Consider the following 20,442-nt stretch of genomic DNA (forward strand, 5'->3'; position numbering starts at 1 on the left):
CACTTACGCATGGGAAAATTGCTAGTTTGTAATATTTATTTAGCCAGAAGCATCTAATTATGAAATATTTACCTAAATTATTCACACACGCGCACTCAATAACAGTAATTTCGATCAAATTAAAGCCACTTTAAACCCTAATTTGGAAAATATAATGTCGACAAATTTATTTATAATTATTCACAATCACAGCAAGACTTGCAATGCAAATTACAAAACAAGTGACGTAAATTTACATTTACTGGTTTCGGGTTTCAGCTTCCACCCCAATCAATTATTCCATCCTATTCACAAGTTAAAAGCTTTGAAAATCAACACAGCAGCAAAAAATCGTGTAACATCCAAATATTCAAATAAATATCTTGCGCGGCAAAATTTAATTCAGAGGATTTATTTCGGCCATAAATCACAAGTAGGTACTCACCCTTGGCACATAATTTTATGGACACGTAGTACACACACGAGGGACGTAACCGGTAACAATTGTTGAGTTTAATAACTTTCAACCCTTGGTGGAAATGAAGTGCGTGGGTGAGTGCTCATTTGTCATGTGCTGAATTAGGTATTCGAACGTCTGAGCCTTTTGTGATGCAAAGTTTCTTCAGTTTAAGCTTGTATTCTGTTTGTATGAAGGACCTTAGAAATTAATGAAACTTAAAATTCGAACAAGTGCGTGTAATTCGTTAAAAAAATTGTTCAATTCAAATTTAAATTGTGGGAACATTTAATTAAATACCTAGACCTACCCACACTGCCGACACCGTACAGTTTTTTTGCAAACAAATTTAATCAAGTCTGACCGTTTTGTGCACTTTTATTTATAATTTTACAGTAATTTAATTTGCCCGCTTTTATATCAGGTCAGTCATTCATCTTATGTCACACATTTTTAAATTTACGCTAAGTCTAGCGACAAAAAGATTCGATGTTTGATAAACATGTTTGAGAAGGGAAAATGTTACTGGAATAGAGGAGCTTTAGACCCTAGAGACTTTTGCTCGAGTAGCGTCTGAATGCTGTTACTAAATCTTGCATCTGTTTAATTAAAAAAAATAGATATGTGCCCCCAGGAATTCGATATTTGTCGAAATGAAACAACTTTTGACGGGTTCAAATGTATTGGGAATTTTTGAAAAGGTCGCAACATTCCCCCAGTTGTGTGTAATTAGTTATTAAATATGAACTTTAAGTAGTGGAAGTCTTAAACTTTGCAAACTTTATTTTTATTCAAACCAAACATTTGATCTCTTCGGAATAAAGCAAAAATCAGCTGTCAAACGCAAACAGAATAGTAAAAAATTGCATAAAATCGACATTTTCTTTTAGTGAGTGATGCAAATGAGTTCTAGTGAACGAAGAACCAAGATTAATTTTCCTTGATTCGTTTAGGCCTGAAAAGGGTGAAGTAAATATATTATTGGAAAACACTTTTGCCAGACAATGAAATATTTGATGATTTATTTCGGTCGAACCCACAAACCGACTGAATCAGTTTAGTTTTTGAAAATATTAACAATGTCTGCAAAAAGGTCACTGCTTTAATTCACCACACAAAACATTTACTTTTTCTTGTAAATGTCGCAGTGTCGTGGGGAATAAGCTAAGAGGTACAGGAATAACAAATAGCGACATTTCATTACCATACAACACAAATGAAGTAATTTGAATTCTGGTTGAATTAATTGATTCGAATTCATTTGTAGTGAATGCATGTGAGAAAGTTTTTTATCGGTTTTTCAAAAATTTTGCATACAAATGAATAAAACATGAAACGGGGCCAACGATTTATAAACACCTGTGGAGTCTTGAGCAAAATCAAAGGGTTACGGCGGTGTTTCTACTGTAACTCTAAAAGGGTGTTCTAAAGTAGTTGGAATTACTTCAGGTCAGCCAAACAGAAGACCTTGTAGTAAGGATCAGAAACGGAAATGTTGAGTTGCATAACGACAAAGTTATAATTTAGCTTGAAAGCCTTTCCACCCAGTGGAGCAGAAAAGCCAAACGCTATGAGAGCTTTCTTGTTGGGATGACATTTTTCGGATTATTTTTAGCGCGATTTTGGCAAATTATGCAAAAAAATGGCTGTTGTAAACAAGAAATATATAAATGTTTAATTTTTGGCTTCGACTCTAGGTGATGTCTTATCCACTTACTTATAAATAAATGAGAAATTAATTTCACACTCATGCTGTCATTTTATGAAACTATATGGTTGTCGTAAACACTTCAGCTTGGGTCTTTAATCCAAGCAAATTATTTCACCTGACTTGTGCTCAATAAATAAAACAATCGTTAACACATATCGCACTGTAACACCAAAGAATTATTGACACGTGAAATATTAATAACCAATATACAAAACGAGACCTGAGGCAATCGACTTGTGCCGATGAATAAATAAATCAATCCATCAAAGCCTAAATGAGCTTTTTGAGAAACGAATCCCAAACCAAATGAGCGATTACTGTGAATGTGAAAACGTCGGAGGAAATTAATAATTCATAAGACGTTATCGTATTTCGATACTCCTATTGTGGGTAAGAAATTAACGAAGGCGGAGTAAGTGAACCGAATTGCTGGATTTAACGACTAAACAAAATTTTTCCGAAACATAAAGGGTGAATCCGTATAGAAATAGATATTTTATCGTGATACGATTTCGTGATAAAATGTTTTGTCGTTTTGTCACACTAAAACTTTTACTTTTGTAACACAATACTATCTAAATATCGGTTGTTGGTATGTAATGGCGCCATTAGGATAATCCAGTTTTACACTACGTTGTAATAAATTTTCTGATACTGCAACTTTTCGAGAAAATGAAGACCTTATTAGCATTTAGTGGGCCAACAAGATTAATGGCGTTACATTGACAAGCCTCACACGTCGTTGGAAGCACATCCATATTTTCCCGTTAAAATGTCACTGCAAATTTGTACCATCCATAATTACATAAAAACACAGTGTTTTTGTATGTCATACTTATTAGAAATCGCGGTTTAATTGTTTACACAGACTTGCTATTTTTATTTGTTTTGATACAAACCTTGATCGAGAGCACTAACCCACCTCAACAACCGCTTGTCGGAATTAAAAAATAGATTTCAGCCTTGACCTTTAAATCAGGGGAAGTTTGATCAGATTCACTTTGAAAGTCAGTCTGCGGCGACTGAAAGTTTGAAATTGATTTTTGCAGACACGAAACTACAAAAATTACTAAGCGGGATTTCACACGCTAATTAATTAAATTTACTGTCAGAAATGTGGGTTTCGAGATAAATTAGTGGCACTGTTTTAACCAAGAGGTAGTCTCTAATTATTAAAACTGTTAATTAGCATCGAAAGTGCAGAATTTAGTTGGAGAGTGAAGACAACCGCAGACTCTCATGAGGATGCCCCGGTTTTATTAAAGCAAGCATTAGTAATAAATATTTTGACCACTTGCAAGGGAAATTTTAAATCTTTACTCAAATTACCTAGTCAGGTTTTATTAGTAATAAAACTAATTGCTTTACCAATTAGGTATCTTAATTGAAAGTTTAGGAGCATTTCTAAATGACTTCTGCGTCAATCATATTTGCGTTTCCGTTTGCCAAATATTTAATGAAACACAATTAATGGTCCCTTTGCAACCCGAAATTGGAAGGAATATAAAGGGATTAGTTTAATGGTATTGTTCGAGTCAACAATCCGAGGGACAGAAATCCGAATCGAATTTGTGCTATAAATCTTTTAATTATGTTACGGATTACACTTATTATCTAAAAACCACAATATTTGTTGTTGCACATAAATCAATAGCTACTCTTAAACCTGAACATAAACACAAGTCTAAATACTCAAATTTTGGTAAACATGAGATGCTTTGAGAATTAAGTATAACAGATGTGGGTAAATAAGTACTCAAAGGAGTCGGTTCTGTATTGTAGAACTTTGATGTATAGACAGTGAATTCTTCAAATGCTTTAATTGTGTGCCACTGCAACAGGAGATAAATCTGGAAAACGAAATTAATCTGGGAAGCGCACCGAGTTTAATTACCCGTTTAATATCACAAGTTAAAGCGTTGCGGTTCGAGTGACTATAATAGGAAAATAAAAACTTAACTGCTTCCGTCTCTGGTTAAAAATTATAAAGCACGACCTATAGAAGAGTAAAGTCAGATGAAATTAAAACGGGAAAAAATCGAATTTGGGCTTAAAAAAGAGTCACTTTCTGATGTGAAACTCTGCAACTGTAAACTTTATATGACCTGGGAGGAACGCAAACTTGGGGTCGTTTGACCTAAATTTAAAGTTAGCGAAAGAAGAGCACGAAATCAAGGGTGTCTAATCTTTGTTTACTTTTGTTTGAAATTTATTGTTTCGTAAGCATTTTCACTCAAGCTATCGGTTCTTTCTTAATTCAAAAGCAACAAAATATTTTCAAAAACTCGGTTTATTTCACACGAATATAAAGTAGATGGTTTTATTCCGTCTCGGTGGAAAGATTTACTCCGAAATTGAATTTATCCACTTCGGGACTTCGGGAGTTGGATGACATCCGATTTGTCGCACTATTGGCATCGACAAAAAATTTTCGAGCAGTTAATTCAGACAATAAATAAATATCGGCCATTAATGGCCCCACAGCCCGCAAATATTTATTCGACTTTATTAAAAAGTTTGATGAAAAGTAAATTTGTTTGTGAGTGCCATCCGCATCAAGAGGAACGTGCCGCATATTCGGCGAAATTACAAACAAAGCCGAGATAAATGTCAACCAGACCCTTATTGAAGTGAAACGTAGGAGACACTTCGGTTAAACACAGCAACTCTAGTAAAACAAACTTACTGGAACATAAAAGTACAATATTTTAAATGAAAAATTCCTGCCATTTTTCTCCAATCGCGTAGGTAGTTTGAAATAAAGTTTGAAGTTTTGTGTGTCAAGCTTTTTTGTGCTTTATAAATTCGTAATGAAGTGTAAATGCCAGTTGCATCCGTTCGCCATCATTTTTATTATCATTGGTCTTGCAATGTGTGTTGTGTCACACACTGCAGCTTTCAAAGATAAAAATCCAGAAGAAGAAGAAGCTAAAGTCGAAGAACCGGAAGTAACGCCAGTGGAGGAACCTCCACCGGAAGAAGCTCCCGCGGAGGAAGCTCCCGCAGAAGAAGAACAAGCTTAAAATGAACACTTACTACTTCAGGGTGTTTTTGGTGTACGCAATTGCGAGCGCTTCTGCTGCTTTTTTAGTCCAAGTGTGTAATAAATTCGTGAAGAAATAAGTGTGTCAATAAAAACAAGACGAATGCTTTTAGTGCCATTAGTGTCTCAATGTCTTGATTATTTGTCACTGTCGCACATTTTATAAAAAGTTATTATTTCGGGTAATGCATGTCTTTTATGTTTTTCAAGCTGATCGTGATTAGCACTTCATCAGCGTGAAAGTACTCGTACTGTGGCATAATTAATTACCTATAATCCCTCGAGTATTAATTAATTATTATTAGACTGAAAACTGATAAAGAAATGTTTGAAATGCTTTCACATGCTGAAAGCTTTAAGAGCTTAATAAAATAAGACTTCAAACTCAAACAGAACTTTAAAACCTGTCGTAGAGGAAAGGAAGTCTTTCAGGGGTGGATTGTTGTATAATTTAAATTAAGATAAGCTGATAATTATCAAAATAATTGAATTCTCTTTTGATGTTTATTTTGTAACCCCCTTGTTCCATAATAATTACATGGAGTGACGCAAACCTGTAGTCACAACAGCTAAAAGGTATTGTCTTGGAATTAACATGGGGTCGGCCTATTATCGACAAACTATCAACATATTTTCTTTGACAAACTGCGATATCATCCTCCAATGATTTCAAATTCCGGCAGCATTGTCGAACTTGTGAACCACTAATTTCCCTAAACTAATATCTCATGTTTACTAAATAACAAGTCTCAGGGTGAAAGCCCGATTATTGCAAAAATTATTATGGATTAAATACGTCAAATGTAAAGGATGTTTCCGAGCGACAGCTTTAAATGATGTTCCTATCATAATTGGATCATCGTATATTGCAACAATACATTATTTTGATTGAAGGGTTTTGTGGCTCTGTGACCTCTGAACCCGTGCCATATCACAAAAGTACTTAATAAATGTCACTAACTCATTGATAATATGATAATAGACTTCCGAAAATAGTTTTCATAGTTTTCCGGCCAAATTTCTGGTCAGCAAAGACTCAATTTACTCAAATTGATTTGAAAGACGCTCTACTGCTACGAGTAGCAGTATAAGCAAACCTGTATCTAAAATTGCGATTCAAATTGGAATTTTGTAGCGTCAAAGAATTTTTATAGTGTGTTCTGGGCGAAATGGGGTATGAGCCGTTCACAAATTTGTATCAGAGGGAAATTCTATTCGAGTTTATTCGAGCTTTTAGAACTTAAACGGACTTGCATGAATTTTACATGTGTCGAAATGAGGATCTAACATAAACTGTGAAATAATCCATGAAATATTTCGAGAGCTCTAAAATATGGTATAAATAAAAGTTCAAAATGATTAATGTGCCCTTGCACATATTTTATTTTATTTTTAATTGAAATCTAAGATATCTTCGAAGTGAAGGCTTTCAGAACAAAAATTGGATTCGATAATGGGAAAAATATTATCCTTCCAAAAAGATCAATGCGTTTTAGAGCCTTTCAATATCTCTACTTAGATAAATTTTCGCATTCTTTGCCATCGAGTTTTTCTCGGCTCTCATCGTGTTCAGAGCAGCATGAAAAATGATAAAACTGTCCTTATGTCTTTATTTATTTTGCAAGCGTTTAGCAAACATGGCCCGCATGGCATCAAAGACCATGAACCGAAAATCATTTATCTGGTAAATGGTTGCTTCCACATCATATGCTTAATCAACTAATCTATACATTGTTATCGAAAGTAGCATTTAATGTTAATTGTTTATGATGCTCGAATAACACAGACATTGTCTGTTGTAAGATCGGCCTTATCAGCTTTGAAATTGTGAGCCTGTCTTGAAAGTTCTAAATCATCTAAGTTTCTAAGCTAGATCGTATTATGTGTAAACGGACGCAGATTTGTTTTGTGACATGCTTTTCAACAAAACTTTAAAATGTGAGGAGCTGAAGATTTTCCTTGATTAAATTTTTTGCGCTCCTTATATTGCAACTCCATAGCACATGACACAGAGTATTTTCTGATCAATATCCTAGCTAAAACTATTAAAGAAATATAAATGTCGAATCATTTTTATAAATCATAATTAGCTCTAATATTTATGATCTGACAACATAATTTGCAGTCGTTGAGTTTTTGATTTATGATTTTTAAATGTAGTTCCCCACGATCATTAAAAAAACCATCCAATTACACAAGCGAATAGACGAAATATGAGCAACACGAAAGTAATAATTAAATTGGCTCAAATTTAGGGTGTTTTCATTAGTTGAAACAATTATTTAATTGCGCCTCATCACTGCCAACATTTTCATTTAATGACTTTGGAATAAAACTTTGCAGACGCTCTAAACAGTAAAATATCAAATTCATTTATTCATTAAATACGTCCTAAAAACTCTGCTTACACTTGTCAAAATTTCTAAAAGAAATTTTCATCGTTGGCTTTTTATTAAAAAACTTCTCTCTGAACACAGCATAATTGGATGAAAAAAATAAATCTTCTTGAATGGTATTTTACAAATCTGGTTGAAATGGTGTCTCGCTTTATTATTTCGCCACTTGCATTAGTTCAATAGGGGACAAGTGTCGAGTTAAATTCTCTTGGTGTAATGGTAATGGAGTTTCAAGCAATGGAACGCATGTGAATATTATTTAAATTTTCATACAGCTATCTCTAATTACTTGAGTGCGCTTTTCTGCTATATTTGTGAATTTAAATATTTATATAATGTGGCATCGCGCATTTGAGGTAAATTAATACGGTCGTTAATCAGTTTCATTATGATTGTGATAGCCGATGATCCCTCATATTCCCCGTTAAAATTTATATCAACAATAAATTATTTCTCTTGACAACAGGAAATAGGTGCAACACAAACAATAATAAGCGTGCAACACTAATTGCAGTTTGATAAGAAATAAAGTTGGGATGTCATGGCAAAACGAATTTGATTTCGAATTACTTCACGCAAACTGAACACAGTTGGGCTTTATTCATTTCGAAAAACTTAGATCAAACAATTATTATTAATTAAGTCTTCCTGCAATTATCCTGGCTTTTACCACTGAAAGACAAACAAAATCAAACATTAAATGTGACAGTGTGTCTGTCGCTTTTTGTATTTCGCAAAGAAAATGTGATTTATCTCTTTCCCCAATCGTAATAAATCGAAACAACCGATGACATGGTCTAAGTTATCAGTGTTTCACGTGATTTAACTTTTTGTTTTAAACCATTTCGCTGTCTAAATTGAACCTTCAAGTTTAGAATTAAACTGTCTACTAAAATACTCATCAGTAGATACATGCTTAATTTTTTATTTTATGGCTGTGTATGTTTTGCAAATGAAACTTTGAATGACACACATTTACATAACTATCTACTCCGGTGATGTATTTTGTACATTTGTCCACATTATTCTGAGTAAAAAGGGTTTGAAAATGACAAAGGAACTCCGGGTCACGAGTGTAAACAACGAGATTTAATCCTGTTGTAGCAAAAAAGCTATCTTATTTGAGTACTGATCCTTTAATTAACTTGGTTTGTAAATGAAAAATTATTGCGATAAGTAATAAATATTTTTTAATTACTAAACAACCGAAATTATAATTAATTACAATAAAAAGACGTGAAATATATTTTCAGCGCGGTTCGCTTGATTTATGATTTACTCTTAATGCAGAGCTCAACATACAGAGCTTTAGACAGCAATTTGCGGTCAAGAATAGAGATGTAGGAACAAGCCGAGTAAAGGATTTGTGAAACCAAAGCGAGTGGATTGGTTTCAATTAAAATCTGATACAATACATCAATAAAAATAAAGTAAACAAGAAGATACATTAAGTTAATGTTTGCTATTAACGATAACATTTTTTATGTTTGGAATTTTAAAACTCTCAGTTCACAAAACAAAAAGTAAATTATGGCAATAGCAGAATCAAATGTATATTGATTTTGGCAACAGATTGGTTGTAATATGCATTTTTTCATTAAAATTCTTAAATTTCATTTCTAGTTTAAACACAACCAAAAACTAAAATAACAGAGGCTAATATTCTATAAACAACAGTGCTTTAAATTTAGAGCATTTTCAATGTAATTTTTCATTTACATGAAACAGTTCCCATGTCACACATAAATAATGCACAAATTTTAATTGCTTTAATTGGTCCACGAAATCGGAGTTTGTATTTTATTACAGAAAACCTTTATTTGTTCTAGTTTGTTAATATGAGATTTCGCATAATTTGACTTGTCAGCACTTATTGTACAGGTTTCGCAAGGTTGAGGCTACGGTCCTTGATAAAACACCATTAATCAAATTCTATCTATTAATAGTCCAGGTTCATCAGTGACACTTTATATGCATTTTACAGCATTATGTGTAAACATTTCAAACTGTAAATTGTTTATTTTGCCCACGCCGCATTTTTCAAAGAGTTCGGAGATGTTTCGACTAACAAGCATTCCGTTTGTATGAATTTTACTTATTCGTTGCATTTTATCAATTTAGCTGCCGTTTATCTAATTTAAAAGGTAAATCAGTTCGTTTAGTTTGTATAATAACAGTCTACAAACATTCCAATAAATAATAGAGATAGCGATGCAAGTTCCGGAACACACTCTCCTGAAAATTGCCCTATTTGTGCCAAATGATGTGGCGAGGAAAATCACCGACTCAAACTTAAATACTTTATTTGCAATGGCTTTACATTTCAAATTTACTGAAGCATATGCTACTCTACGTGTCCGGTTAAATTAAATTCTTGCTTTCTTGCTATTTCTCAACTGAAAGAAATTTCAAGTCCGTCTTAGTTTTCACTGACTGATTCCTACGTGACTTGAATTCAAACCTCCTAGCTTAATTATCATACAAAAAATGGTATTTTGGTGTTAAATTCGCGCTCGGGTAATTAACCTACGCGGTGATTAATCTGCTCAATTTGTAATTAAAATGGCACGTGTTTGACTTTTTTACATTGGGAAGTGAACATTTATAGAGTAAATTGTAGTGTTAGAATTACCATAAAATTTGCATGGATTTCATAACGAAGGCGTTAATTAGAAACAGATTCCATTTCTTTATTGTCATTTCAAATCGCAATTGGAGAGATTAAGAAGAAGCTTTTTAAACATCTTTTTAATTCGATTAAGAGAATGAACGAAATCTCAAGCACTGTCTACAAATTTATAAATGATCACAAAAACTCGGTATTTCGCTTATCCTGCGGTGCTTGAAGATCATTTTAAATTAGCAAACTTCACAAAGATTGGGCGATACATTTAAATTGGCTCACATTTGCAGCTCAAACTTTGTCCTTGCTTTAAATAATAAAATGAAAACTTACAACCTACTACTCGCTGTTATTTTTTACTGCGTTTTTAAAATAATAAAAACGGTAAAATCACTTGACTTGGAGTTTTCATTTCTCAATAAAACTTCTTTCTTGCTTTATTTGTCTTTTATATGTGATAGATTGAACTTTTTATTGTTGTTTGATATGATATGATTTTGCGGAACTACTTCACGTGGAGCGGAAGAGATTTGCCGTAATGACATCAAAACAGTCACCAGAAAAACTCAATTGATTGAGTGAGAAAGTTAATGATCAATATCCGCGATTGAAACCCTCGTGCAAAACAAAGCACGTGTTGCAATGACTAAGAAAAAGACTAAAGATGTCCAAATGCCATTTAGATGCTAAACTCAAGGCTAGAACTATTCCAGAGTTAGCACATCAAATCACAGCCATAAATTAAAAAAAATTCAAGTCGGTTGACAACTTACGAAGAAATTGATTTACACGTGAATAACAAACTAATTAAATTAAATTACCAAGTTTAAGTGATACAAAGCGCCCAGAGACATGCAATGATAGATCGACCTGACGCGCCAAAAATTAGCACGAGAAACAAAAAATATGTAGACAATGCGACCACACCACAAAATAAAAATGATTGGTCATAAATTGGTATGCGCCGCGGCCATTCAGCAATTCTATTCTATTAGATGATACCTCCCCAGTTGAATTACAAATTTTCGAAACGCTTATTGAATTTTCTCGTGTTTTACGCCGGCATTAAAAGATCGAGGTCGATAAAACAAATCTATAAAAAATATCATCCATTGCGTGCATTATAAATTTACATACATTATCATTTGTAAAACTTTACGAGTTGTCGAAAAAATGCAAAGACGTCACTAATTAGGCGTGGCCCATTTCACTGTCAAACTTTAAAGTTAAAATAGAATTCGTGACATGCGGTAATCCTAATTTTGCATATCGTACTATACGTAAAGGAAAAACAAACGATCCGGCTATAAATAACTGATGGCGAGACAAACCAGATTTTATTTCCCGTAGTTATGAAATTAGTTATGTCATTTTACTACAAGAATAGGAATTTATAGATGCGGCATCGTGCCAATAATCGACTATAAATATCTGAAATCGCGGAATGATAAAAGAAATAAAACAGAGGATTGCATGCAAAAGTGGTAAAAATACATAAAAGCGAGGATTATTTTTAGCGGCATTTACCTATGTTATTAGTTTTTTTGGTTTAATTACGTTTCGTAATGTAGCTACAAGAGTAAAGACTTAATTGACTCGACAAGGTTATAAACATTTGCAGGAAGCTCGTTTGTAACAGAGAAATTAAAATGTAGCAGGAAATAAAGTGATTTATTATTTATAAATTTTTCATAAAGTACGCCGGAAATAGAAAAAAAGCTATGTTTTTTATTACAATGATGACATTCTTGTGCAATAAAACCTTAAATGGCTGAACCCTCTTTTTACCAAAATTGCAGTCACATCATGTTTACATTTTCTTCCAGCTTTAATCGATAAGTGCAGCGCTTGAAGCTCTCTTCCGCAACCATCATTATTCCTTAATTTCGGTAAAGGGTTAGTCGGTTAGTGACTTTTACTCAATTAGAAAAAAAATGCTACGAGACCTTCCTTTTATTGTAATTGGTTTGCAACTTGACATTATAACTGACACAGCATTGAACTAGGTTCAAGAATTTGCATCAAGGAATAACAAATTTTCTTCTAGTTATTGATAGCGTCGTCACTTACGTCTTTGAGCAAAATTTAAATACAATTCAATATAGCGGGATGTTGTTTTGTTTTTCATAATCAATGAATTTCAAACGAGATAGTTTCACAATGCAAAATTGTTCAGACAAATTTTAAATTGATTTCAATCAAAAAGCTGTAAGACTTCAAAGAGTGACACGCAATGTATCAGAACATCATCAAAGTAATAAAACGTTTGATTTTATTACAGAAATATGTATTGATAAAAATGAACGCCGGAAATAAATGGGAGTTTTTAAAAGGTTTCCTTTTGTAATCACTCGAAATAAAGCTCCCTGAATTCTTAAATTTATCATTGGAATCACAATAAAACAAAGACTAACATTCTGATAACGCAATTAAGTGTCCAAGCAAGTAAAATTTTCTTTATTTTAGGTAAACATTTGGAAAACTTGTCAATTTTGCTTGACTAACGCAAGCACATTGAAGGTCGAAGGGAAGAAAAAATGTTGCTTCAATGACAAAATTTATAAAAATGTACGCAAAATGCAGTTAATGAAATTAATTTGAGGCCAAACATAGGACTTTTCCCTTGTCAGACAAGTTTTCCACAAATTGGTTCAACAACAAAGTACAATAAAACATGTGTAGCTTTTCCTCCACCTTATTGTTCCCTGCAAGCATCCAATTTTCACCATTAACTTTCCCGCTCCTTCTTGAATTTTTCTTTAATGAAAGTTTAACAATGCTTTCCAGATTTCATTCCAGGTGGTAACAATAAAGTTTTGGACTTTAGCGCCTTGATATTGAACCCTCCTCAAGGATAATTAAATAAGACAGGGCCGGATTCGGACAAAAACCGCAGCGTGGACACATTTTAGACTTCACCAATTTGTTTGAAGGTACTAACGATATGGCCGTAAACATATTACGGTTCCGGTCTCCATGGGGTGATATATGGAGGTTTGTATTCTCCACCCTCTATTTTGGTGGAGCATTGTGGTATCGGGGCATTGTCTCCTTGATGAGATCATTACTTTACAATTCACCAGAATTTAAATTTTCCTCTGATGTTTAATGCTAGAACGATGAATTATAGTAGTCTACCTTCAACTACACGATGTTTAAGAGGTTTATGACCCCTTGAATTCTTTTATCACTCGTCCATCACATTAATTACGCCTGGTATGTGCGTGATCCTCTTGCAAATATTTTCAAGATCAAGAGGCAAATGCCTTTTAGTTTCTGCAAATCAAATCAATATCGGTGCAGGAAATTTGTTCGAGTGTCGAAGAAAAATTATTTATATTTTTAGATACTACTTGTTATTATTGCCATTATAATGTTGTGAGAATATATTTAATTCTACAAGTCTTAAATTAATTGTTATTACTTTGCGTTTCAGGTTTTTCAGGTTTCAGATATGTATTCCTTACAGTTTCAATTCCAGTTAAAAGCAGAAATAGCGCAGCGCAACAATCAAGAAAATTTCTACAATTTGTTTGATAATATATTATCATAGTTACATATTTAAAATTAATGAAAATCACCTTCAGTGTAACCTTCTCGATTGAATGTCCAACAAATTCATTGTAACGAAATAGGCTAATCGATCTTTATTAAATGGTGCCAATTTGTTGATTATTTTACACTTACTTGTTAAAAATAATTTGATAAAACTTGTACTTTCACAAATTATAATCTACGTTTTGGCATAAGCATAAAATTCCCTAGAATTTATTAAAATTAATTACACTTGCATATGTGCTTGCTTGTTCCAATCAGTCTTTGATAACTTTATCAATGCTAATAAGCCGACATGGAATTTTCCAAAAAACTCGTCAAATATCTGCTTAAACTGTTACTGTTCAAACAATTTATATTATTTTATTTTGTTCAAAATGAAACTGAATTCTTTCCTTATCGACATTCCTGCGAAAGACTTGAAAATATGAAACCAGGTTTAAATTTTAAGCCAAGCCAGACACCAAACGACTGGCAATTTTCGTTCATTACTGCAGCGAACAATGTCTAATAGTTGAGCTGTTTTAGCCAACTGGTTTTTTTCAAAGTAATGCTTGCTTTGCATGTGAGATACCTAAAAGCGGCTAAAAATCAATAATTTCGTATAGTGGGTCCCTCGGGATGTAGTTACCAGGATTTGCTATAGATAAGAGCAAGCTGAAGTAGAATACTTTGGTTAAAACCAGAACTACATTTTGTTAAACCTGTAGGGGTATTAAGAATGTAGGAAGTAAAGCGATCTGTGTAAATAACAATGTTTACATGCGAATTAGCGAAGATCCAAAATAAATAAAACGTTGAAAATGTCCTGTAAAGTGGATTAAACTTGACATAAATAGAACAGGGGCCTGTAAAGTCACTTAACTTGATTAATGATTGAAGGGAAATTTACGGGTAACTGAAAATTATCTACAGTGGAAACTATTTCATTGCCTCACCCTTTGGTAAAGACAGTCTCGCCTTTTTTACCACAATTTTCAATACCAATTGACTACTGGAGGGTGGCAACTCGTTCAGCAATTTTTCTTGCCTGTGCTATGCGAAATGATAAATTGCACCACAATCCAAATAAATCATAATTAATTTTACTCTATTTATGAAGCTGATTTTTTGATAAAACACTTGAGAATAAATGTTTATTTTCTTGTGCAATGGAGTTATAATAAATTTCGTCCTGTTTTAGCAAGAGCGATGATACTTGCATTAAACTACGCGATCATAAAGTTCCGTTAGTAGCTAGCTCCTGATACGGTGCAATTTTGCCCACAGCGATAATTCACCAGATTGTCAAACGGAAAATTAACCCGAATCAATTAATTTGATAAAAGATGTATGGCTTTGTAAAATCTTTACTAAAGCACAAATAACGCAATAAATTGCCCTACCTCAAATTCTCTGATTAAATCGCATCAGCCACCCTTTGTTCTATTCACTAGAATAATAAACGTAGAAATGATGATAAATTAGATTTTATTCAAGACTAATATTAAATCACTTCCGATGTTTTATTTAAAAGACCCGAACAAACAGTCGGATGAAAAATTGGAAATCTAAAATGTCAGATCAAAAGAGGGGCCACACACCGGATGGTCCAATATTGTGTCACCTTTCAGCGGACAGAAAAATGTAAAAATACAAATCAGTGTCACCTTTGAATTGCTCTATCGAGTGTGAAACGATTCAAAATTGCAGTTTCGTGTCTTTATAGTGCGTTGGATCCAAAACAAAGATAAACAAGACGCTCTGAAATCGTTAATTTTTTTCTCTCAGGCGAGACGTGAAAAAAGTAAGCCGCTTGGATTCTGATGAGTTATATTTTACGCAAATGCAAGCATTCGCCATTTATACAGATGAGTTCGTGAACAAATTTTCGGCGGTATTTTACCGAATTCTTCAAATGTTGTCGGATTGAGACATGAAAACTATTAAAAATAAAAAACTTAGTTTTCTTGATTTATAGCAAATGTTGCAGCCAATCTTGTCGTTTACGTGCCATTCTTAAGTAAAGGAAAATTTCCGTCTCCAGAAAATCATCGATCATGGAGGGAAAGAAAAAGGTAAAGAGGAGTCTCCTGTGATTTGAATTCGCAACATCAAAGTTCAACGGAAATGACCACACGACAAAATATTCCCTAACATAAATAAATGTCAAAACAAAGAAAAAATGGCATAAGTAAGAGTTTTTCCCGGAGATGAAACGACATTGATCTAGTTTGTTAATTAGTTGTTTGGAAAGAAAAAACTGAATTTTTTGCTTTGACTTGATCTTTTTACAAACATACTGTTGTAATGTAATTAGCTTAATTGGCGTTTTAAAATTAAAATTTGCTTGTGTACAAGAGAAGCATGGATTATTTTTGTGTTGCATGCATGAATGTTCAAAGCAAAACTGAATATGTACATCTAGATAACATTTTACGAGATTGTGTTGATTTTCGCATGACCATAAAAAACTTGTAGTAGGGTAGATAGTCATAACAAGCTTGAAACTGCGAAAATCGGTTACAAAGTGACCTCCCGACTCCAATTTCCGTAAACTATACCCTACAATTAAAATATGATTTATACCCAGGGCCTCTTTTGAAAATTATATGTAACAATGTTCACTCGAGACAAGCGGGAATGTGGTCAACACATGTTGGAATATAATTAATAAATGACATTCAAGTTAAACTTGTTGAAGCTTTGACCACTCTTGGACAGAAGTGTTTTCATTAATTGTGGGAATCACAAAAATCGCATCACAGAGATACGGAACACAACAATTAACCGTATACTCTAAAACGAGTTCGCGCAAAATAATAATAACGTTTTGAAACGAGTTTCGCAGGTATTATGGAAACTCCGTCACTTATCGACTGCAAAAGGCGCTGTTCTGGCTGGACTCATCTTACCAGAAATTTGCATAATTGTTTCGGATGGTAAATTTCGACAATGATACTCGGGCGAAATTTGATTACTGCTAAAGTGCTTGTGAGGCACGTTCCGACGTGAGCAAATACAAACAGTGAACGTGTGAAGGCTTGGATGCACCTTTCATTTTACAAAAAGCCCGGAGAAGCTTCCGGAACTCGGTGAGGAGGCCCGGAGTGCACGTTTAACCAAAAACACAAATGAATCTTTCAGAAAAAATCAAATCAACTTTAGTGTCAGGTTAATTCGGACCAAACTCTGTTTTGGTGGAAAATTTGAGCGGATTTGCTCTGAAAAGAGTAAAGTGGATTGGCAAACGAAACAAAAGCGGATTTATTGGAATGAATCCCGTAGAAACATACTTGACACTATTTAGTTAAACAAATTTTTGTACACGTGCTGGACAACAAATAGCGTTACCGAATTTAAATTGCAGACGCTCAATTTACATTTAATTACATACTTGTAATCTTGTAACCTCCATAGTTTTACAAAAACGGAATTTACAAGTTAATGGGAAATTATGTTCTCTAGTCCCAAAATAACATACGTAGGACACAAAATAGTCCGAATATTTTTAATTAATTCCTAAAGAATCGGTTTGTTTATAGACTTATTTGTGCTGATTATTAATTAAAAAGTTAATTAGTTAGAGATACGTACAAAATAAATTATATATTTTTGAAAATGGGTAATAAAACTTTTCTATCTATAACTATGAATATTATTTAAATTTCAAAAGCATTATTTTTATGTTCGTGATATACTCAAGGCAAAATTTAATATTGTATAATATAGTATACCTTATTTGACTTTAATAGAAATACAGACTGTTCCGTCTAAACCCGACATCAGAAGTATAGAAAGTTCTAATAACGATATTTATTTGAAAGTTGGGTCTTAGTCATAATCCTTTGAGTTCGGCTCAATGAAAATATTTTTAAGATAGCGGCACTTCGCTATCAACTTTCTTATTTTAAATGAAAAGCTTTGTTTTTCACTGCGTTCTTAGATTAGCCGTTTTTATCAGCTTTCCCTATACCTAAGTTTGCCCGTTTCCGAAATTTTAAGATTTTTTGAAATTTTTTGGTTTTGCACCTGTCAGTTAAAAATCAGTAACTCTCTTAGTTTTAGAGATTTTGGAATCATATTTGGAGAATTAAAAGAGAAAGCCTATACCTGTTCTCCAGTGTGTTCAAAATTGGAAAAGAAGTTAATAAACCCAAAAATATTAAGGTTAAGTTTGAACAACTTCAAATACCCATAACTTAATTTTTTCAAATTGGATGTCCTAAATTTTATTTTATTACATGAAGAAGAATTTTTTTCTGCATCGATCTTGATTAGCATTCCCTATACCTATCTGTGATAATTTTCAAGTTGTTTTCTTTCGACACTGCAAAAAAATTTTTACTAACCACAGCTATTTTTGCATAGATTGCCTTAAAAATATTTCCGATTAGTGATTAAACAAAATTGTGTTGTTCGTTCTGTGAAAACTAAATATTATTCATTAAATGTTGGTTTAAAAAACTTTAATTTCTCACATTTTTTCATTCGTCTCCATGGCAAATTATAAGAATAGACCTGTGGCTAATGAGTTTTTCAATCCCACCAAAAAGTTATTGATACTTGAAAACTATTAAACATAATGCAAATACAGAACCATGCGGAATTAAATTCTCTACGATTTAATGAAATAAAACTTTCATTTCATTTGAAAAAAATTGAGTTATGGGTGCTTAAAGTTCTCAAAACTTAACTTTAAACATTTGAGGTTTGTTATTATTTTTAGAAATTTGAAAACACCAAAGGAAAGATCTAGGCTTTCACTTTCAAATGAGCTAAAAAATATTTCAAAATTTTAATAAATGGCAGAATTTTCCATTTTTGAACTGGAAGGTGCAAATTCAAAAACAATTTAAAAACACGTAGACACGTTTTGTATGGATGTTCAGGAGTTCAAGTTTGAAACCGATCGCCCGGTATGTAGGAAGATTTCAAATATTTTTTTATAACTAATTCAACTCCAATTTTCACAAAATAAATATTTTCTGCAAAAAATATTAAATGTCATCTGCTATCTCTATTTCCCTCATCTGATATGAAATATATGTTTTATGCAGTTATTCGTTCTCGAGAAAACAGGAAGTAATGCACATTTTCTTGGAAATTTACATGGTTTTGATTATAAACTAAATTAAGGTAACATCTGTAAACGCGGACAAACCCGCCTAAACTTTATGAGGTATTATGCTTGGGATACACATATTTATCTCAGGTAATGGAGGATATGTAGAAGTACCAAACTGCAATAAACCGAATTATGGTAGTTATGGGTGTTATTGCTGTAATTGGAATGCTTGTACGAATAATGCACGTAGTTGGGGTACTTAAAGCTAGATGGAAGCAGTTAATAATTAACGAAACACTTCGACGCTCTTCAGAGTGTAAAAGTGGAAATTTAAATTACAAATAAGAAAGAAAAAAAAACGAAAACATAAAAATTATTGTGTTTAAGGTTTTAGTCATTTATCTTCTGATTTTGTAGCGAGGGCTAAGCATACATTAAATAAAAAATGACATCACGCCGAATTTTTCAAATGAACAATTCGTAAATACGTTAACGATTTCTCCTGAGAAATTAACAGTGCAAACATCTTTCAGCTTAATCAGCAAATTAAAATAATTGTTTCGCGTCCGAGAGGAGGCCTGAAGTGTTACCCAGGACAGACACTATATTTTTTGTACCTACCTATTCGCACAGCTTCTAATTTAAATGACATCAATATTTATTTCGTAGACTATACCTGCTACTTGCATAAAAGTAAATAAAAAACAAAATGTAGTGCTAGGTCAAGCGAGTTTTGCATAAAATATGTCGCATATTGAATTGGATAGAAATCGTCGAGCAACCGTGACGAAATTTTGGATACATGATAAAATTTTGTGGGGGATTACCTGGTCAAGGAGCCGGTTAACACCCACATTATTTGGTTATTTAGTCATAGTACAAACCTTTTATAGAGAAAATACAGTTAGAATTCGCTCTCATTTTCACAAACAAATATTTGTTTAACTACTAGTTATAGTAAATATTATGATAAAAGCCCGGCAATCGTATTGAATTTAAACAAAATTGATTATAATACAACCGCTAAATTTGCATTGCTACAATCAATAAAAATAAAAATTTAAATTGTAAATTTCTCGCCGCCAGCAGTTTACGTTTTAATCATAAAATAGTTGTGGCACAAATTTATTACTGTCATTTTGGTTTTTGGCCAGTTTGAGCAAAAGTTGGCACAGATGGCATTAATTGCTGATCACGACTTAAATCCAGCATTCCAAAACCAATGTTAAATTATCATAAATGAATAAACTAAGAAATTTAAGTTGCTAACCAAATTTTGACCAGAGTTCTAATCTTACCTTGAACCTGTCCCATTTGTAAAACGCTAAACATTTAAGTAAATTAAATTGACAATCCTAATTACATTTATTTCTCTTGTTAAAAGGCAAGAGTGCAATAGAAAAAAACAAACCTTTCAGCGAAGTTTCCAGTTGTTGAAACTTTTCGATATAAAAATCCACCAACACTCGGATTTCTAAGTCCTTAAACTGCGATTTTACTGTCTTGTTCTTGTTTAATTCAAAAGTTAGTAAAAATTCGCACTGTTTCTTCACTGGCGCGTCGCATCGCAAGTCCATTCAACTTCTCTTCGGTGCTTGCGCGAGTAGCACTAAAAGCTTTGCCTCCATTCA

At 33.0% G+C, this 20,442-nt stretch overlaps 1 protein-coding gene across 2 annotated transcripts in view; it reads right to left on the reverse strand.

Annotated features, from left to right (window-relative positions):
• The window catches only part of ITR (inotocin receptor), a 37,983-nt gene extending 17,541 nt beyond the window's left edge, over positions 1-20,442 (reverse strand). The window contains exon 1 of one of the 2 annotated variants that reach the window (XM_015981560.2): positions 20,223-20,442. The gene's annotated coding sequence lies outside the window, so the exon portion shown is untranslated. 2 annotated transcript variants of the gene reach the window in all.

This window comes from Tribolium castaneum, chromosome 3 (assembly GCF_031307605.1).
Source record: "Tribolium castaneum strain GA2 chromosome 3, icTriCast1.1, whole genome shotgun sequence".
In the NCBI taxonomy this organism is placed as follows: Eukaryota; Metazoa; Arthropoda; class Insecta; order Coleoptera; family Tenebrionidae; genus Tribolium; species Tribolium castaneum.